The sequence below is a fragment of the Scyliorhinus torazame genome, chromosome 16 (assembly GCF_047496885.1).
Source record: "Scyliorhinus torazame isolate Kashiwa2021f chromosome 16, sScyTor2.1, whole genome shotgun sequence".
NCBI lineage: Eukaryota > Metazoa > Chordata > Chondrichthyes > Carcharhiniformes > Scyliorhinidae > Scyliorhinus > Scyliorhinus torazame.
The window spans coordinates 182708102-182731078 of NC_092722.1; the positions used below are offsets into that span (position 1 = coordinate 182708102).

The following is a 22977-nucleotide window of genomic DNA, read 5'->3' on the forward strand; positions in this document are numbered from 1 at the left end:
TGTGAGGATGTCCATTTTGGAAGGACAAATATGAATGCGGAATACAGGGTTAACGGTAGAGTTCTTGGCAATGTGGAGGAGCAGAGAGATCTTGGGGTCTATGTTCATACATCTTTGAAAGTTGCCACTCAAGTGGATAGAGCTGTGAAGAAGGCCTATGGTGTGCTCGCGTTCATTAACAGAGGGATTGAATTTAAGAGCCGTGAGGTGATGATGCAGCTGTACAAAACTTTGGTAAGGCCACATTTGGAATACCGTGTACAGTTCTGGTCGCCTCATTTTAGGAAGGATGTGGAAGCTTTGGAAAAGGTGCAAAGGAGATTTACCAGGATGTTGCCTGGAATGGAGAGTAGGTCTTACGAGGAAAGGTTGAGGGTGCTAGGCCTTTTCTCATTAGAATGGAGAAGGATGAGGGGCGACTTGATAGAGGTTTATAAGATGATCAGGGGAATAGATAGAGTAGACAGTCAGAGACTTTTTCCCCGGGTGGAACAAACCATTACAAGGGGACATAAATTTAAGATGAAAGGTGGAAGATATAGGAGGGATATCAGAGGTAGGTTCTTTACCCAGAGAGTAGTGGGGGCATGGAATGCACTGCCTGTGGAAGTAGTTGAGTCGGAAACATTAGGGACCTTCAAGCAGCTATTGGATAGGTACATGGATTACAGTAAAATGATATAGTGTAGATTTATTTGTTCTCAAGGGCAGCACGGTAGCATTGTGGATAGCACAATTGCTTCACAGCTCCAGGGTCCCAGGTTCGATTCCGGCTTGGGTCACTGTCTGTGCGGAATCTGCACGTCCTCCCCGTGTCTGCGTGGGTTTCCTCCGGGTGCTCCGGTTTCCTCCCACAGTCCAAAGATGTGCGGGTTAGGTGAATTGGCCAATGATAAATTGCCCTTAATGTCCAAATTGCCCTTGGTGTTGGGTGGAGGTGTTCAGTTTGGGTAGGGTGCTCTTTCCAAGAGCCGGTGCAGACTCAAAGGGCCGAATGGCCTCCTTCTGCACTGTAAATTCAATGATAATCTATGACAAAGGTTCGGCACAACATCGTGGGCCGAAGGGCCTGTTCTGTGCTGTATTTTCTATGTTCTATGTAAGTCTGGATATACAACATTCTTTAACTCTGATTATTTACAGTGAGCCACCTTTCTCCTTAACGAAAGCTGTGTGACTTCCCCCACGCCAACTCAATGCTCCTATCACTTCTTAATATAACTTCTCCAATAGCTTCTTAACTTCGCACTCCTTCTAGGTATCTCCCAAGAATGCACATCAGAAATGAAGGGGGCATTCCACGCCGCCTAGCCTGTGATGCCCTTGGCGGGCATCTTCTGGAAGATCCTGGCTAAATTTTGGGTATCACAGGTGTTGCCGTATCATCCTTTTCAGCCTTTTGCCCAGGTGATGTCAGGAGGGAGGGGATTCAGAAGGGCTGGAGTCTGCCCGAGTCTCCTTAGTGGGAGGCCCCAGAATGGGCCCCAGTGCTTCCTCCTCCTCCCTCTGGGTGCTTGCTCGCCCCTGGGCTACTCCATGCGAGGGACGGGCAGCTGGTGTGAGCTCTAGAAGCCTCTGTGTCAGTTCTGGAGGCCTGCCAATATCTGAAGCCTGGTGCCGAAGCCCTCAGCCATGGTCCTCAATGACTGGGGCATGGTCCTCAGTGAGGGGGCTATCCACTCGGTGCCCTCAGCAATGCTCCTCTGTGAATGGACCAAGATCTGGAGCGCTGCAGCTGTGGGGTGAATCTCTGCCGCTTTTCTGACACTTAGTGTTCAGGAAGGCGGTTCCCACAACATCACACTGGCAGACGGGCTCTTCACAGGCACAGGGTACCCCCCCCCCACCCGAGTGGAAGCCCCCATTCCCCACGGTGCAGGCTTTCATTGGCCAGCGGTGAGGTAACCGAGTGCGAGGTCATCCTCACTTCCCAAATGGCCATTAGTTTGGAACTCTGGAGGAACAGAGTCCATGTGCTGAAATCACTTGAAGCTTGCAGATAGGCACAAAAATCAATTCACAAAGTCTGTCTCTCAAGAGGGTTGGAATAAAAAAAAACGGTGTGCAAGTTATGCTGCAGTTGTAGGATGCTCTGGCTGGTGTTCAGTTTTGGGCATCACGGCGGCGCAGTGGTTAGCACTGCTGCCTCACGGCACGGAGGTCCCAGGTTCGATCCCGGCTCTGGGTCACTGTCCGTGTGGAGTTTGCACATTCTCCCCGTGTTTGCATGGGTTTCGCCCCCACAACCCAAAGGTGTGCAGGGTCGGTGGATTGGCCACGCTAAATTGCCCCTTAATTGGAAAAAAAGAATTGGGCTCTCTAAATTTCTAAAAAAAAGAAAAAGGAAAAAGTTTTGGGCGTCAGGGAGGGCAGATTGGCCTGGGACAGAGTGTGGCACAGGTTCACCCCACAATGATGCTGGGGCTAACAGCTAAATTGTGAGGCGACATTGCGCAGACTGGGTTTGTAGTCCATTGAGTACAGGAGATGACGAGGTGATCCAGTTTTTTCCGCCATTAAAAAAAGCAAAACTTTGAACAGTGCTTCTGTCGTTAACGTTCCTTTGCCACAGCAGACAGCTGCCTTCTACCAGGATTGTTTACAAAGGTGAAATGGAGGGAAACGGTTTATAGGCAATCAGCTGAAGGAGACACACACACAGCAGTCTCCCACCAACTGAGCTGCCTGTCTCATTTCCCCTCCTCTCCGCGATGCTGCTTATGAAGCTATTCTGCTTTCATCAGGTGCCACTACCTCCAATTCCACCACAGAATCTGTTCAGTCATGCACAGCCTCACGCAGCTGAATTTCAAATCCCACTGCTGGCTGGGTAGCAGTCTATAATTATCAGCAAGTTTGTACTGTTTGGGTGGCTTTGCTCGTTACTCTCATTACTCAGTCTTCAACCTACTACCTGTGAGAAAAAACCTGGCTCCAATCCACCTGGGAAGAAGAGTTTTACTGCCTCTTGGATATAGCACATGGTCTTTTTAAAATAAATTTAGAATACCCAATTTATTTTTCCCAATTAATGGGGCAATTTAGCGTGGCCAATCCACCCACCCTGCACATCTTTGGGTTGTGGGGGCGAAACCCACACAAACACGGGGAGAATGTGCCAACTCCACAGGGACAGCGACCCGGAGCCGGGATCGAATCAGGGACCTCGGCGCTATAGAATCATAGGGCTGGATTCTCCCCTACCCGGCGGAGCGGGGGGTCCCGGCGGGATGGAGTGGCGGGAACCACTCCGGCGTCGGGCCGCCCCAAAAGTGCGGATTCCTCCGCACCTTTAGGGGCTAGCCCCCCCCCCCCCCCCCGGTGTGGTTGGCGCCCCCTCGGCTGGCGTGGAAGGCCTTTGGCGTCACGCCAGCCGGGGCCGAAGGGACTCCGCCGGCCGGCGGGGAGTCCGCGCATGCGCGGGAGCGTCAGCGGCTGCTGACGTCATCCTCGCGCATGCGCGGGGGGGGGTCACCTACGCGTCGGCCATCGCGGAGACCGACACGGCCGACACGTAGTAAAAGAGTGCCACACGGCACAGGCCCGCCCGCGGATCGGTGGGCCCCTTTATCCCCATAACTGAGTAACCCCACTTAAGCTTTTTGGACACTAAGGGCAATTTATCTTGGCCAATCCACCTAACCTGCCCATCTTTGGACTGTGGGAGGAAACCGGAGCACCCGGAGGAAACCCACGCAGACACGGGGAGGATGTGCAGACTCCGCACAGACAGTGACCCAAGCCGGAATCGAACCTGGGACCCTGGAGCTGTGAAGCAACTGTGCTAACCACCATGCCACCGTGCTGCCCCAGCACACAGTTTTAATTACAAATGTTTCCATGGAGATGAGTTTCCGAGCATGAATGTTCTCAGTGAATGCTTGGAGCTCCACTCTTGAGATTTCCCCCGAGGAGGTTCTTGGTCAGTCTCCATCGTACAAACCTGCGGCACAACTTCACTCTCAGGAACCATCTCCCAAGCAGTTTTGACACCTGGAGCCTAACCGGAGCAAAAAGGTTAAGCACCTGACCCGCTGAACCCGGATTGTTGGAGCAGGAATGACACATTGAGAAAACTCATGCAGTTGATCTCATTCACCAACCTAGTCAATGTGGTGCGGCACAAATTATTTGAAACTAGTCAACCTCGCGTTGTGTTTCAAACAGGGAATTGGGGGCCCAGAAGGCAGCGGTTAATTAGACGAGCAAGCGCAAATTTCATTCAATCGCCATTTAAAAAGGTTATTTTATTTAAAATTAAATGGCAAAACCCTTACTCAACTGGGGAGGAATAGTTGGCTGAAACATAACCGCTTCTCTGAGGTACAGGCTGTGGAAATGAAATGAAAATGAAAATCGCTTATTGTCACAAGTAGGCTTCAATGAAGTTACTGTGAAAAGCCCCTCGTCGCCACATTCCCGCGCCTGTTCGGGGAGGCTGGTACGGGAATTGAACCGTGCTGCTGGCCTTGCTCTGCTTTACAAGCCAGCTGTTTAGCCCACAGTGCTAAACCAGCTCCTGTGGGGGTTTTTTTATCCTCAGGCAGGATTCTCCGTTGGCCGATGCCGGAATCGCAAAAGGTGATTGGGCGAGGAACTGATTTTGATGCCAAAATCGCGATGGGCGCCGGTTTCACGCCAAATCGCAATTCTCCAGCGGTGTCAATGCGTCCCACTCCACACGTACAGTAAACGCCATTGGCATATCATTAGCGGCCTGACCCAGTATTCGCGGGGCCTCCGCGATGCTCCGTCTCCACTGGGGCGAATCCTCACAAGCAGCAACCTGACAATGACCTGATGATCTGCTTTAGTGCTGTTAATTGAGGGATTCGCTTGTGCTTTTAATAATCGAGAAACAGGCGTGGTGGCTGCTGAGCGAGAGAGGGGGAGTACGGAAAGTGTCCAACGTCGCCAAAGTGTGCCGCTGGCTGGGGGAGGGTTGTGTCAAGGCTGTGGGGGTGAGTAGCGGGAGGGGTGGCCAGGAGGGAGGCTGTGGGTTCCGGGTGGATGGGCACGGAACACCATTGCCGCAGCCGGAAAGGCAGCTGTGCACGCTGCTGACTGCCCGCTGTGAGCTTAGTGCCACAGGTCGTATGGTAACCCCCCGCCCCCCCCCCCCCCCCCCCCCCCCCCGGCCACCCTCCACTTGGTGCCCTCTGACCCCCATCAGCGGATGGGTGTGCTCCAATGCAGACGGTGCCACCTTGGTGGCTGGGATGAGTGTGGGGAGTGAATTGTGTACATGTGGCTGCAGCTTGCCAGCCTCCCGAGTGTCAATCACGGACCCGGTGAATCCCACACCGTTTCACGTTGGAATCGATTGTGTTCCATGTGGCGCCGGTGCTAGCCCCTCTACGGTAGCGGAATCGGTCCGGGTGCGGCACCAGTTTTGCTGTCGTGGAAGTCCACGAATCTGCCCCGGCGTCAATACTTAGTCTCAGGAACGGAGAATCCAGCCACTCATCGCCCTCTTGGGTGGATAGTAACGATCCTGAGCTCCCGATTTCAAAGCAGAATGTCTTGCCCCAATATTTGCCCCTCAATTAACATCACTAAAGCAGATCATCAGGTCATTGTCAGGTTGCTGTTTGTGAGGCCCTCGCTGTGCTCTAAGTAGCTGCCAAAGCAACTCCACTTTGAACGATCCTCATTGGCTGTGAAGCGCTTTGGGATGTTGTGAACGGTACTAAATAAATGCAGGTCCTTTTTAATTTAAGGTGCAGCTAGATATTCAGTGGCTGTCCTGGCTCTGCTCGATGATGATTACAGTTAAAGCAAGAATTCCACTCCACAGCACTGATATCTTTCACCCTTCACAGAACATCAAAGTAACTGCCTCTCGTTGGCCAACTGTGTAAGGTGATATATTTGTAATCTACAAATGAGAGGCTCCTAAATGGAAAATTGAGACAAAGAGATACTGGCAGAGATATTGGGCGGGATTCTCCGACCCCCCCGCCGGGTTGGAGAATCGCCGGGGGGGTCGGCGGTTTTCGGGCGGGGGTCAAGGATCACGCCGTGCCGGTTAGGGGCCGTTGGCAGTGCCCCCACCCCCCTCCGCGGTAATTCTCCGGGCCCCGATGGGCTGAGCGGCCGAGCGGCCGCCCGTTTTCGGCCAGTCCCGCCAGCGTGAAGTGGACATGGTCTATCACGGCAGGACCTGGCTTGTAGGCCAGCTAGGTGAGTCCTCGGGGGGGCACGGCGGGATCCAAACCAGGGGGGGCCCCCACCGTGGCCTGGCCCGCGATCGGGGCCCACCGATCTGCAGGCAGGCCTGTGCCGTGGGGGCACTCTTTCCTTCCGCGCTGGCCTCTGTAGGGCTCCGCCATGGCCGGCGCGAAGAAGAACCCCCCCTGCGCATGCGCAGGAACCCCGCCGGCGGATCTGCGCATGAGGCAACTCGCGCCGGCCCTTCGCCGCCGGTTGGCGCAGCGCCAATCCCTCCGGCACCGGCCTAGCCCCCGGAAGTGCGGAGGATTTCGCACCTTCCGGTCAGCCAGATGCCGGAGTGGTTCGCGCCGCTCTTGGTGCCGGCGTCGGGCCATCCGGCCAGTTGCGGGAGAATCCCGCCAATCAGCTTTCAGTCTCCCCCCCTCACTGACCATAGTGCTGCACTGACGATTCTCTGGGGCCAACACCGCTGAGATTACTTTCTTTATTACTTGTGCTTTATGCTGGCAATCCGACACAGAGCCAGGCTCAATGTTTTGCTGCAGGTGGAAACAGGCGAGAAGGTCAAATGGTTCATACCTGTTGACAGCGTGGGCCTTTATATTGCCTCTTGTCTCGGCTCGATGTTCCTCTCGTGGGTATTTGTACACAGTCGCTGTAACATTCAGTGAGAGCACACACACGTATACACACACATACACAAATACATACTCGCACACACAAAGATACACAAATACATCCTGACTCACACACAAATACACAAATACGTACTCAAATATATACTCGCACACACACATACACAAATACATACTCGCACACACACATACACAAATACATACTCGCACACACACATACACGTATACATACTCGCACACACACATACACATATACATACTCGCACACACACATACACATATACATACTCGCACACACACGTACACACAAATACATACTTGCACACACATACACAAATATATACTCGCATACACACGTATACACACAAACACAAATACATACACAAATACATACTCACACACATACATATACACACACAAATACATACTCACACACATACATATACACACACAAATACATACTCACACACATACACAAATACATACCCACAGACATACTCACACCCACATAAACAAATACTCACACACACATATACACACCCATACACAAATATACTCACACACACATACACAAATACGTACTCACACACAAATGCATACTCGCAAGCACATATACACAAATACATACTCACGCACACACATATACACAAATTGATACTCAAATACATACTCATGCACACACATATATACACACACACATACACAAATAAATACTCGCACACATACTCAAATACACACTTGCTCACCCACATATACACAGACACTTACACAAATACATGCTTGAATACATACTCACACACACATATACACACACACATACACAAATATATACTCGCACACACATATACACACACATTCACATACTCGCACACACAAGTATACATACTCGCACACAAGTATACATACACAAATACATACTTGAATACATGTATACACACATGCACACAAACACAAATACATATACACACACACATACACAAATACATACTCGCACACACGTACACACAACAAATACATACTCGCACACACATACACACACAAATACATACACACACAAATACATACTCACACACACACGTATACACACCTACACACAAACACAAATACATACACAAATACATACTCACACACATACATATACACACACAAATACATACTCACACACATACACAAACCCACAGACATACTCACACCCACATGAACAAATACTCACACACACATATACACACCCATACACAAATACATACTCACCCACACATACACACACACATACACAAATACATACTCACACACAAATACATACTCGCAAGCACATATACACAAATACATACTTGCACACACACATACACATACACAAATACATACTTGCACACACACATACACATATACATACTCGGGCTCACACACATACATGTATACACACATACACATACTCGCACACACACATATACACAAATACATACTCACATACACACATATACACAAATACATACTCATGCACACACACATATGCACAAATACATACTTGCACACACACACACAAATACATACTCGCACACACATATACACAAATACAAACTCGCCCACACACATATACACACACATACACAAATACATACTCGCGCACAAACATATACAGAAATAGATACTCAAATACTTACTTGCACACACACATATACACACACATACACAAATAAATACTCGCACACACACACCCATACACAAATACATACTCACGCAAACTCACATATACACACACATACACAAATACATACTCATACACAAATACATACCCACAGACATACTCACACCCACAGAAACAAATACTCACACACACATATACACACACTTACACAAATACATACTCACACACAAATACATACTCGCAAGCACATATACACAAATACATACTTGCACACACACACATACACAAATACATACTTGCACACACACATACACACATACATACTAGGGCACACACACATACATGTATACACACATACACATACTCGCACACACACATATACACAAATACATACACACACACATACACACAAATACATACTCACACACACATATACACAAATACATACTCGCACACACATATACACAAATACATACTCATGCACACACACATATGCACAAATACATACTTGCACACACACACACAAATACATACTCGCACACACATATACACAAATACATACTTGCGCACACACATATACACAAATAGATACTCAAATACTTACTTGCACACACACATACACACACACATACACAAATAAATACTCGCACACACACACCCATACACAAATACATACTCACACAAACTCACATATACACACACATACACAAATACATACTCATACACAAATACATATCCACAGTCATACTCACACACACACATAAACAAATACTCACACACAAATGCACACACACACTCATACACAAATACATTCTCATACACACATACATAAATACATACTCACACAAATACTCGTTCACATACTCACACCCACACATACACACGCGCGCACTCACACACACACGTACACATATACACACACACACTCATACACAAATACATACTGACATACAATACTGCGAGGCCTGGATAGAGTGGGTGTGGAGAGGATGTTTCCGCTTGTAGGAAAAACTAGAACCAGAGGACACCATCTCAGACTAAAGGGACGATCCTTTAAAACAGAGATGAGGAGGAATTTCTTCAGCCAGAGGGTGGTGAATCAGTGGAACTCTTTTCCGCAGAAGGCTGCAGAGGCCAATTCACTGAGTGTCTTTAAGACAGAGATAGATAGGTTCTTGATTAATAAGGGGATCCGGGGTTAAGGGGAGAAGGCAGGAGAATGGGGATGAGAAAAATATCAGTCATGATTGAATGGCGGAGCAGACTCGATGGGCCGAGTGGCCTAATTCTGCTCCTATGTCTTATGGTCTTATACTCACTCACACATGTACAAATACATATTCACATACACAAATACATACTCACACACATACACAAATATTCACATGCATACTCACACACACATACATACATATACACATAGAGGTTGGAACTTCATGGCCCCTCCCACCAGCGAGCTTTCCTGTATCTGCCAAAGTCAATGGACTCCCTCCCCCCCCCCCCCCCACACTTCCCCCAATGATGGGGCCATCAGATTCTGCCCATAGACACACACATACATTCCAAAATATTTGCTTGTTTAAATTTTGAAGCCGATAGCTGGAGTGGAGGATGAAGATTGATGGGAAGCAGTGGTATTGTCACTGGATTAGTAATCTAGAGACCCCCGGATAAAGCTCTGGGGAACCAGGGTTCCAATCCCACCACGGCAGGGGGTGCGATTTTAATCCAATGAAAACATGAAACTAAAAATTTAATGACGATCATGGCCGGAATTCTCCGGCTATTTGGGATGGCGGGATTCTCTGCTCCCGCTGACAGCACCCCCCCCCCCCCCCCCCCCCCCGCAGCTTTCCTGGCCGTGTGGGGAGGCTTCAATGGCAAATCCCATTGACAGTGGCGGGAACTAAGAATCCCGGCGCCAGCGAACGGCGCGCTGCCTCCCATTGCCGAGAAACAAGCGGCTGGAGGGGGGGGGTGCGCGCCATGAAACGATTGTCATGTAAACCCCTTCTGGTTCACTGATGCTCTCTAGTGACTCCAGACCCACAGCAATGTGGTTGACTCTTAACTGCCCTCTGAAATAACCTAGCAAGCCACTCAGTTCAAGGGCAATTAGGGATGGGCAACAAATGCGGCCTCGCCAGCGATGACCACATCACATGAAAGAATTTTCAAAAACTGGGAATTCACTAGGAGATGCAGGCATTGATCTCATACAGGAGCCATTTAGTGATACTGTGCAATTCTAACCAACAGTACTGGGAGACAGCCTGTGGGTTCCTGACTCTGGGACATTCCCAGTGCGTTGACCTTCAGTTTGGGACAGTGCTGTTAGGTTGAGCGAAAGGCTGGGGATTTGAACATAGGCAGAAAGAGAGGATCACCAGTGGGGTGAGGATGGGGGAGGGGTGGGGAAAGACAGGGGAGGACAGGTCGAACTCTCCCTGTGGGCTCAGGGTGGCGCGGGAGCACAGTGGTTAGCACTGTTGCTTCACAGCGCCCGGGTACCGGGTTCAATTCCCGGCTTGGGTCGCTGTCTGTGCGGAGTCTGCACGTTCTCCCCGTGTCTGCGTGGGTTTCCTCCGGGTGCTCCGGATTCCTCCCACAAGTGCCGAAAGACGGGCTTGTCAGGTGAATTGGACATTCTGAATACTCCCTCAGTGTGCCCGAACAGGCGCCGACTAGGGGCTTTTCACAGTAACATCATTGCAGTGTTAATGTAAGCCTACTTGTGACAATAATAAAGAGATTGAGTACATTGCTTTCTCACAACTCCCCATGTGTGGTGGCGGCAGGTTACAATGTTGGTTTGGTCCACGGGCTGTAGTTGGGTAATGGTTGATGTGGTATCCTGGATTTAGTAGTCATCGAGGAGTCCGGATAGGGGAGTTAAAAAATGGTTTATTTCCAAAAGGAAAGTATTGACAAGTAACAGCCCCAGTCCCAGTTGGAACTATTCTGCAGCTCGATTCCTACCGGTACTCAGTAAACTCGGAGTGGCAATGCTGACAATTAAGGGGCAATTTAGTGTGGCCAATCCACCTAACCTGCACATCTTTGGCTTGTGGGGGCGAAACCCATGCAGACATGGGGAGAGATCCAAAATCAATTGTGAGGCAGACAAGAAAGCTAACAGGTTGTGCATGACCTTTTTAGAATCAGACGTCTGGACTATAATAAGCAGCTTTGTGGCAAGTAATTATTTTCGTTTTGCTGAATACTTAACCAAAAGTAGAAGCAAACTTTCACACATTCCTGCCCACAGATTCCTCTCCCAGACGGTCTTGTTATCTAGATGTTCTGTTCCTCGTGCACAGAAATTCAAAGGAAGAGCTAACGCACATTTGCAGAGCCAGCGTTGTTGGAGCAAGTACCGGCTCATGGCAGTCCCCGGGGTGAGTTAATGAAATCCCAGCAGAAATTGTCTTGTGCTGCCCTATCTTTCGTCAGCCATTGTGAGATCTACCATTTACAACAGACACTTGCATATATCTAGCACCGTTTATCCGAAACCTCCCAGGAGTGTTACCAAGCAACATTTGAAACAATGCCTGTTGCTGAATTCAAAACTAGTTACAAGGCATTGTGGGTTAGTTGGTTTTGCTAGTGATGAAATATAATAAATCTTCTTTGATGAGTTACCCACAGTGCTGTGATAATGCACAACACAGTGCCGTACGCCCGTGTTAAGCAGCGCACTACCAGAGGAAATTAAACCTTCAAATCTAGTAAAACAGATTAATTAAGTGCATAATAGGGCTGTGAAACAAGCTGGTTAAATATTTGATCAGGGGCTGTGCACAATATTGCATTGTTGTCACACTGAATGAACTTCTAATTCATAAACTAAAGACCCAAAAATACTATTCAGCATTTTGCTTTGTTATCCCGCCATACAACAGGATGTGAATGATCAGTTCAAATGCGTGCACCTCTCAGACACTGCCTGGGGAGATTAGCTAACAAAATGCTAAGCCTTTCAGGCTTTTTAAAAATCTTGTACATTTTTGTGCCCCCCAACCCCCCGCCCCACCTCTCTCTTTGGGCCGCTTTTCCCATTTCCAGTTTACAGGAGCTCAGCAACAATTCCAGAAATGTGGAGACGGTTGCGAGCTCATGAACATGATTGCAACGTCTAACGTCTCTTACTGGAACAATCCTGGAAATTTTGGAACTGTTGCGTGCAAGTATTTTGTGATTCTCGTTGATGACGAAGGCCCTTCATTCATTCCAAACATGTGCAAACTGTCCCTAGTTACAGCTGTTTCAGAAAATAATTCCAAAACTTCATCCCGCCTGGAAGCCCGGTCCACACTGTTGCTTTGTGTGACTTCATAGAATTTACAGTGCAGAAGGAGGCCATTCGGCCCATCAAGTCTGCACCAGCTCCTGGAAAGAGCACCCTACCCAAGGTCAACACCTCCACCCTATCCCCATAACCCAGTAACCCCACCCAACACTAAGGGCAATTTTGGACACTAAGGGCAATTTATCATGGCCAATCCACCTAACCTGCACATCTTTGGGCTGTGGGAGGAAACCGGAGCACCCGGAGGAAACCCACGCACACACGGGGAGGATGTGCAGACTCCGCACAGACAGTGACCCAAGCCGGGAATCGAACCTGGGACCCTGGAGCTGTGAAGCAATTGTGCTATCCACAATGCTACCGTGCTGCCCCTACAAAAAGCCTGTATCTTGTAGTTTGTACCTGGAGCCTTTTTACCCAAATCCCATGGTTGTTTTGAAGTAACGTTCCAGATTTCCTGTTCAGTTTGCGGGAGGCACATTAATTGTGTCTCAAAGCCAGAAAGTTTTTGTGTTCAAGCCCCACTCCAGGACTTGAGTGCTGACACTTCCAGGGAATGGTCCGAAGAACCATTTTTTTCGGAAGAGTCATTTAACCTTGCCCGGCCTGCGCCCTATGACACTACATGAAGAAGAGTAGGGAGTTCCACTGGCATCCAAGCTAATTAATATGCCTCCCGCATTCTAAACAGAGAAACTGGTCATTTAAAAAAAATAAATGTAGGGCACCCAATTATTATTTTTCCAATTAAGGGGCAATTTAGTGTGGCCAATCCACCTAACCTGCATATCCTTGGGTTGTGGGGGCGAAACCCACGCAAACAAGGGGAGAACGTGCAAACTCCCCACGGACAGTGACCCGGGGCCGGGATCGAGCCTGGGTCCTCGGCACAGTGAGGCAGCAGTGCTAACCATCGCGCCACCGTGCTATTCTTAACTGGCCATTTACTGACTGTGCAACCTTATGACATGCAAATTGGCTGCACTTTAACCATGCTTCGAAAGCAATTTATTGGCTGTGAAACACTTTCGAATGTCCTCGGGATGTGAAAGGTACCACATACATGCAATTTCTTCCTTTTGAAAATCACAGGGCTGAGGAAGGAACTGGGGGTGCGAGACGAGATGGATGGGGGGGTGCTGGCATAGGCGTGATGGGCCAAATGGCCTCCGTCTGTGCTGGATCATTCTATTAATTTAAATGTTTCCAATTAAGAGGCAATTTAGCGTGACCAATCCACCTAACATGCGCATCTTTGGGTTGTGGGTGTAAGACCCACTCAGACAAGGGGAGAATGTGCAAACTCCACACAGACAGTGACCCGGGGCCCGGGATCGAACCCGGGTCCTCGGCGCCGTGAGGCCGCAGTGCTAACCACTGCACGACTGTGTCGTCCCCAACCGTTCCACAAATTTATGAACTAAATCTCACCATCATTGAGATGGTTTCTGCCTCGAAGAATTATGGATCAAACAGTAAAATTATATTTTTCTCAGCTGATGAACAGCATGGCCTAAGATGAGAAGCGATGCAGGAAAGCGATGGCGTCGCCCAGTTTATCCAGTCTTAACAGTTTTCTGAATGGAATTTAGGAACAATTGCCCACAGCGATTAGATTGATCAGTGATAGTCAGTCTTCATTCGTGGCTGATAAAAGGCTGCCCGCAATGCGAATGCTGAGGGTAGAGAGATTGTAATCTGTGAGGAACATGGCTCAGTATCAACCAGGCGAAGCATTTCATGCTCCAGTTCTGGAAAGCAAGATAATTGGCCCTTGTGTTAGGAGCCTGTTACGCAGGGTTGAGTAGCAATCGCCAGACTGAAAGCTTCAAATTGCTCCCCGTTCCGCTGCTAAAAAAGGAAACATTTGCAACGCTATGGGTAGAGAAGAGGGAAGTGGGAATAATTGGATAGGTCTTCCAATGGGCTAGTACGGGCACAGTGGCCCGAATGGCCTCCTTCTGTGCTGTGTCATTCACTGTGTGATTCAACTTGGAGTGAAGCTCCACTTGAAAACTGGTTTTGCTGATGCTCTTACTGAGGTGGCAATGTTTTCAGTGCTAATTAACTTCCTCAAGGTCCACAATGGTACAGTATTGGGTTGTAACCACGTCAGTCTCTTAAACACTGTTGTGAGCATCTGTATGGTGGGTTTGGGGGGGGGGGGGGGGGGGGCGGGGGGAGGGGGGGGGGGTAGGCCAAAATTCATTGAGGCAACTGAATCAAAATTGTGTGTCCATTTAATTTTTGTTCAACTATTTCATTTGTTGGTTATAAAGGAAATGGAGATGATGACATCAAAGGTTTTTTTCATTGGATGAGACGGTTGGTTGGAATAGGCGGCTGGTCAGATGTTGAAACCTCCAGGAATAAGTTCAATAGGGGTTGGCAAATCTATCGCTAACCACGGGGCAATATCAAGCAGCTTCCCTCGACGGGGGCTCCTGATATAAACCCTGCAACAGTGAAGTAAGTGAAGGCAACGTTTACAGGAAGTGATCTGAGTAAATATTTTGTAGTTAGTGGGCCCCACTAAACTTGATTAATGTTCACTTATCTGTCCTCCCATCTTCCACTCTATGTCAATGTGAGGTCATTCAAAACTCTGCTGTCCTGATTCTAACTCGAATCAAGTCCTGTTCACCATGCTCTCTGCCCTACAATGACTCCTGGTCTGGTAATGCGTCAATATTAAAATTCTCCCCCTTGTTTTTAATCCCTCTATGTCCTTACCCCTCCCGATGGTTACAATCTCCTCCATCTCCACAGCTTTCTGAGGTCTCTGTCGTCCTCTATCTCTGGCCCTATACCCCATCCCCAATTTTAATCGCCCCATCCTTTGGTGCCCCTGCCTTTAGCTGCCTGGGCCTGAGACCTCACTGCTTCACTCTGCGCCCTCAAACCAATCCCATTGACCAAGCTTTTGGTCACCTCCCTTAATATTTCCTGATGTGGCTGTGTCAGATTTTGTTGAATAGGTCTTCTTGGGACATTTTACATTTGGGAGACGGTGGCATAGTGGTGTTGTCACTGGACTGGTAACCCAGAGACCCACGCCCTGGGGACCTGGGTTCAAATCCCACCACCACCAAAATCTGGAATTGAAAATCTCGATTGTCGTCAAAACCCATCTGATTCACTAATATCCTTTAGGGAAATCTGCCGTCCTTACCTGGTCTGACCTATATGTGACTCCTGTAGCCACGTAAAATGGCTGATTCCCGATTAGAATGGTTAAACCCCGATCTAAAATGGCGAACGGAAGAGGCTGATGGGAAAATCAGCCAACAGGACTCAAACGGACAGCTGCAGGTAAAACAGTGTATTCGCCTCTGGGGAAGTCAGTCCAGACCGATACCTGCAGCCATCAACATCACAACAACCCAGCCATCTGCATAGTAAGCAGCCATCCCCAGGAACAATTGCTACACATTAGCAACATAAAGCCGGTCCAGACCTTTCGGCGCCAGCTGGGGCTGACGCAAAGGAAGGTAGATGACCACCCCCCGATCAAGGAATCGCTCCATTATTGGAGCATATCGAACCAAGTGATTGGGACCAAGTCCAATCACTTGGAACCAGGTACGAGGTCCGCCCCGAGAGGCGGGAAGCCCCTGGGGACTATAAGAATAGGGGCCAAGTTCAACTCGACCCTTCTTCTCCTGCTCGCAACCTTCGAGACCCTTCTACAAGAAAACTGTCAGTGTTACTCCAGCGATCGCTACCAGATAGGCGCTCCTGACTATCGACTTGTACCAGCTTTGAATCCCGCAGGCTCAGACCCAATTCGAAAGACCATTTGTTTCCCTGACCTGGTGGGCCATTTCCAAAGTTATGTATTGGCCTTTAGTGGTAGGTAGTAGTCTAGAAGTAGGATTATTGTATAAGTATTTATTACTGTATATAATAAATGAGCGTTGATTTAACTTTTACTAAGCGGTGTGCTGCATTATTAATCATTACTCGAGCTTGAACCACGTGGCGGTATCAGAAAGATACCTGGCGACTCATGAGCAAAGGTGACAGAATTAGAGCTAATAAACTAAGCGCTAAAACGAGCAACACTCCAGAACCACATCAATGTGGTTGACTCTTAAATGCCCTCTGAAATGGCCGAACGAGCCACTCAGTTCAAGAGCAATTAGCAAAGAGCAATAAATGCTGGCCCAGCCAGCGACACTTTGAACAAATAATAAAATAACATTAGCACCTACCTCCAGAATTTTCAGTGTCAGTCATTATTTAAGAGTATAAATGTCAAGGGGAATGGTGGGATTTGAACCCACGTCTCCAGTCAATTAACCTAGGTCTCAGGATTATCAATCCAATGGCATTACCACTCTGCCACTGCCTCCCTGAAGGAGGAGACGATTAGGAAACAAACAAACATTGTATCATGTGACTACTGGATGATGGGAGAACTAGATGGTCAATATTTTTTTTGACCATCCTATGTTCCGATGAAATGTTGTAAACTCCAATCTATCTCCCCGGACAGTACGGCTCAGTAAGGGAAACAAATGGAGTAGATCTCAAATCTGGGCTTGCTGCAATGAATTCACTTCTTAATCGTCACAAGTCAAAAAGAGTGCATTTCTGGCTGAATCAAATACTCCCTTGATGCATTAGCATCACCGTGTAGTGTTCCTTCCAATAATGCACACCGCTCAGTTTCAAAGAAACATAATTTATTCACTGATCTTCAACAATAATTAACATTTCGTAATGTGAAAAAATATATATAGTTCACTAGCAAATGTTTCTGCGTAAATACATCTGGGAAGCAGCCAGGGCAACTCATGCCCTGTAACAAGGAGTTGAACCCCGAAAATCTTCAAGTACAAATACCGCAAGATTGGGTCTGATAAGCAATCCCTTGGATTTTGTGTTTCCATTGACACAGCAAGCTGATTTTGGCCAAATCTCTCCGCACTGCCACCGCTGGTATCTGGGTGGCACAATGCCAGGAATCGGAGGAGAATGGTAAGCTAATCGATCTTTCCAAGTGCCATGCAAGACAAAGAAGAGCTCCTAATGAAAGAAAGCTTAAATCACAGCAGAAAGGTGCTTTTAGTGCCTGTGAAAACTATTCACACAACAGCGAGGTTCCTGTACAATACCAACAAACGCAAGAGAAAGGACAAGGTTATTAAGTCTGGTAGGTTTATATATTTTACATTCATCAAGTTGGCATGTGAAGCAGCTCTGCAATAATGGCACTAAATCAAACCATTCAAAATTAGGCAAGAGCTAAACAAATTTGTTGACATGGGTTCTTAGCTGAGCAGCGATGCAATAGATTCTACAGCAGATTCACAGACTCTCAGGCCAAGTGCAATTTCTGAGGCCTATAAAAATCCATGTTTCATGTACACATAGGACAACATTTTCCAGCCCCCCGCCCCCCCCCAGTAGCGGGTTCCCCCACAGCGGAGACAGCGAGTCATTGGCCGTCGGTGTGATCTTCACTGTCCCGTCAAAGTCATTGGCAGTTTGCATGGCTGGACCTCGACGGGACTGGACGTTCTCACTGGTGGGAAGAACCGGAAAATCCCACGTGTGGGGTGAGTGATTTCATCCTTCTCTTCCACTTTCTGAAGAGGTTGCACCTCAGTTTCAGTCCCCATAGTCCTTATCTTTGGCTACCCATTGCAGAGGGGAGGTGGGGGAAGTAGTAGGCCTTCCTGGTAATACTGCTCTCGGGCCTGGCCACGGTGGCCATCAACAGGTCCAGGCAGCGGGCAGTTGAGGGGACTGTCCAGAACTGCCTGCTCCCTTCTGTGGCTACAATGGCTCCTTTATACCTCTGGAGATGGCGCACACAATGTCCACTGGCACACCTGAGGCTTGATCCAACCAGTGTGTGCACCATTGAGACGGGAACGCTGTAATTTAACTTACAGTTGCGCCCCTTTGAGAAAGGACATTTGCAATATTTTAATTGGAAGCGACACTTGAATGAATCACAATAATCAAGATATAAAAAGTGGCAGGGACAGTGATGGGTCAATGAGTCAGAATTGTGGCCAACAGTCATGGTGTAAAGTATCTGACAGCAATAACATTGTAAATTATGTTACAAAACAACCAACTCCAAATAATCACATTTATCCAGCAGCTGAGGAAATGCGGCTTGGAAATAGCTGGGCTTATCGAAATTCAACCTGCATCAATCTCAGGGTTAATTCAGTGCAATGTCATCACTCAGAATTTCCAGTGAAACATCATGGAGGCTGCTTATGAAATCTACATACTGCGACCCGTTGTACTGCACCCAACTGCACAGTTGCAAACTTTCGCTTTTCCAAAGTTCAGCTGTGTTCAGATACGGCATTCTGAGTTGTACAGGGGTGGGGGAAGGACCTGCGATTACAGAGCGAATAGAGCTGGAATACATTTGTGGGGGTTAATTACATGTACAATACATAACATTACAGAGAGCTTCTTGAAGTGTATTTTTCCCCTATAGTAAATTGGTGCCAGTATACCAAATATGCCAAGTGATAACACTGAACTGGAGAACAAATTCTCCCCCTATGTCCAGTAAGGTAGAAACAAGAGTAGGCCATTCAGCCCATCAAGCCAGTCCCACCATTCTACGACATTCTTGAACTGTATCTCCAATCTATTGTCCTCCTCTGCTCCACGTCCTAACAGTTATTTAGCTAATGGATCTATTGTGTTTATTATTCAGTTCCCTCTTCTTTGCTCCACTTGTTTGAAAGGTCTGAGGACATTCTGATAGTGTGACTGGATAATTGCATTTCTATTCTTTTAAATGTGACATTAAGGTCGATCAAAGTTGCCTTGACTGTCCATCAAGACAGCGCATGTAATCAGTGGTGAAAAGAAAATGATAGCTGGGTCACTACGTGGTGATATGAGTCATTTTAGTTGCCGCTACCAGCAAAGGTTCACCTGGGAGGAAGGGACCAAAGCCATCTCCCCAGATGTTGGCCCCTTCTGCATTGCAAGGCAGCATTCTCCAGTTCTGGAGATAACTGGGCATCAGTTTGTCAGGGAGCATGTGAACTGGGCTTTATGTGTGTCAACGTCAGCTCTACTGCCATAACCTCATTGGAAGTAGGGCGTAAATCCTGCCTACCCAGGTGAATGCAGCTTTCCTCTGCGTCAGGCAGGGTTACAGTAGGGTCAGCTCCGAGGAAGTTCCCAGCTGTAAATACCACCGTTCATTTGAAGGACATCACACGTGGGTTTATTCACAGTTCTCCAGAGGTACCTACGATTTGTAAATGTTGCTCACGGATAAATCTTTAATTTCCCCGATGCATTACTTTTAGCCTAACGATGATGATGTTTACATGAATAAGTTAATTATCATTACAGGAGCAGAGAAGGATATTGATGGGGTAAATTCAGTGATGTCGCGCAGCACTATAGTGAAAGTTGCCAGGTTTGGAAATGGGGCTTTTATGTTTTCAGGCTAATTGTCAAACTTGTGCTTAATTTTTCTCTTTGCACTCTTTTAGCTCAGTCCTTTAATGGCCCCGAGGGGACATTGCGATGTGAGCAACATTAGCAAAGTCATACTTACTGCCCACCCAGAAGGACAAACCGGTTCGGACCAGCATTCCGATTTCCCCGTTTTACTGGTGTTCCATTTTTGAGGTACACGAGACCAGTTCGCACCAATATTCTTATTTCCCCATTTTTACTGCTTTTTCCCATCTGGGCATTCCTGGTTGCGGAGCCAATTCTCCTTTACAGTTGAGCTGGGCTACTTCAGAGGGCACTAAGGGTCAAGTGTATGATATTGGACAGATCGGCCAGACTGGGTAAAGGCGGCAGATTCATTTCCTTGAAGGATATGGATGAATCATGCTGGGTCTTATCCAGCAACACCCTGCACCCTGCCCGATACCCACAGGACCAGGTAAGTACGTGCCACATGGCAGGGGTGGGAAGGGAGCCCAGGAGAAGAGGATGTGTAGAAGCAGTCAGACCTCGGCATCCAATCTGAAAAGGGGATCTGTGATAAAGACAACCCACACCTCTCTGGCGCAAAGCCCGAGCAAGGGGCTTACTGGGCTTTGTTCATCCCCAAATTCCTCTTGTTGGCCTTAAAATTGTGGTCAGGTGAGAAGCTGTCCTTAAGGGTGTCAATTTGGGCGAAGGTGGGCCCGAGGCCACGTCTGCATTCCCCGCACTCCCCACATAAAATTGCAGAGAGGGAGGGAGCAGATGGAGGAACTGGGCAGCCATGGGGGATTTTTATTGGACCCTCCCGTCTGCCCGTAAAAATCCACCCCACCATTTTCCTGGTGACTGATTTCAGGCCAACAGATCTGTAGTTTCCTAATTTCTCTCTTCCTCCTTTCTTGCAAAGTTATGTTACACTGTGTTACACAGCGCCAGGGACCTGGGATCGATTCTCAGCTTGGGTCACTATCTGTGTGGAGTCTGCATGTTCTTCCCGTGCCTGCATGGGTTCCCTCCGGGTGCTCTGGTTTCTCCCACAGTCCAGAGATGTGCAGGTTAGGTGGACTGGCCACGATAAATTGCCCTCAGTGTCTGTTTAGGGCCTGTTCCTGTGCTGTAATTTTCTTTGTTCTTTACAGGTTTAGATAAAGGATCTGGATCGGCGCAGGCTGGGAGGGCCGAAGGGCCTGTTCCTGTGTTGTACTTTTCTTTGTTCTTTGTTGCCTCTTTATTCTGGTTCACAAATGATCAGATTTATTTCAATTTAATTTCCCAACTTGAACTCCTGGCCTCCAGGTTGTTAGTTCAATGCCTCACTCACTTCACTAAATTAAACCCCCATATGTTCACCTCACAGAATCTGAACACTTAACAGTACATGGTTGAGTGTGCAAACCTGTGCTACCACCAATACCTCCTTGAAGCTGCATGGGTGTGTACAGCCATGCAGTTATCTTGACTGCACCATGCGGTGGGGCTATGCACAACAGAGAAATAGAGAGTTGATTGGGTACAAGTGCTGGAGAACATAAAATATATACATTTTTTAAATAAATTGAGAGTACCCAATTAATTTTTTTCCAATTAAGGGGCAATTTAGCGTGGCCAATCCACCTACCCTGCAAATCTTTTGGTTTGTGGGGGCAAAACCCCCACGCAAACACGGGGAGAATGTGCAAACTCCACACGGACAGTGACCCAGAGCCAGGATCGAACCTGGGACCTCGGCGCCGTGAGACAGCAGGGCTAACCCACTGTGCCACCGTGCTGCCCACATAGAATATTTTCAAACTACCCTAAAGGCCCACCAGTTTAAATGCTGATCTTTCTGCTCCATTGTATTTTGCACCCACTCCATTTAAATAATTATTTATACTGCCCTATCCTTAAGTGCCCTAGAAAGGATGTGATGAATACTCCTGAGTATTTAGGTTACGTCGCTTGGGGTGGACAATGGGATTGGAGGTACAGCGCTTTGTGGAGATTTTGAAATTGTTCAACCAATGTTCGCCAAAAAGATTCCAGATCACGGGTGTCCCAACTATCGCTCGTGGACCTCGAAGAGCCACAACCCCGGGCCACCAAAACCCTGAGGTCACATGGCCTTACGGGCACTCCTATTCCTTATTCCCTGGTTTGTTTAAGCGGAAATGGCCATTCATTACCTCATGGATGGGCCAGTTCTACTTCAGAAGACTGAAGTCTATTAGCAATAGCCGCTAGGGATATATTTAAATTAGCGACGCTGGACTGTTCTACATGGGCACCCAGGCTCCATGTTACCTGCCTCAGTGGCCACAGAGTCAAACGGATTGGGCACCCGTTCCACATTGATGGATTCTATCAGACAGGAGGGTAGGCACTGTTCCAAACACTGAAATCTTTCTTCAGACAAGCTTGGGCTCCTCTTCATTTCTCATCTGAAAACCAACCACAGGAAAGGATCATAAATAGCTGCATTGCAAACAGCGTTCAGTCAATGCAACAGCTTCATCACAATTTTAAAAAGCTGCAAACTCACTCTTTTATGGGGGAATATTGTGCTTCAAGCTTTGGACACGTCACAAATATTTTTCATAAAAGCTCCTCTCAACTCAATGCATCAATTCACTGTATCCGTGACATTGTGCTGCGTGGATAATGCTATTATCTCCAAATAATTCAATGCTTCAGCAATTTATGATCTTATTCTCTTGCCAGTGTGCGCCCAGGGCATCTCAGCGTCAAATATTATTTTCAAGTAACAACTGAATCAGCTTGAATTACACAGA

At 47.8% G+C, this 22977-nt stretch overlaps 1 protein-coding gene and 1 long non-coding RNA gene across 2 annotated transcripts in view; one reads left to right on the forward strand and one right to left on the reverse strand.

The window, feature by feature from the left end:
* LOC140393276 (uncharacterized) overlaps positions 1-22977 on the forward strand; it is a 169941-nt gene that overhangs the window by 91716 nt on the left and 55248 nt on the right. Inside the window, exons 4-6 of the long non-coding RNA XR_011935564.1 lie at positions 11723-11852; positions 15046-15235; positions 20257-20395. This is a non-coding gene — a long non-coding RNA (uncharacterized lncRNA). The remainder of the gene's footprint in view (positions 1-11722; positions 11853-15045; positions 15236-20256; positions 20396-22977) is intronic.
* The window catches only part of sema4gb (sema domain, immunoglobulin domain (Ig), transmembrane domain (TM) and short cytoplasmic domain, (semaphorin) 4Gb), a 244050-nt gene continuing 238510 nt past the window's right edge, over positions 17438-22977 (reverse strand). The window contains 1 exon segment of the mRNA XM_072479570.1: positions 17438-22626. The gene's annotated coding sequence lies outside the window, so the exon portion shown is untranslated.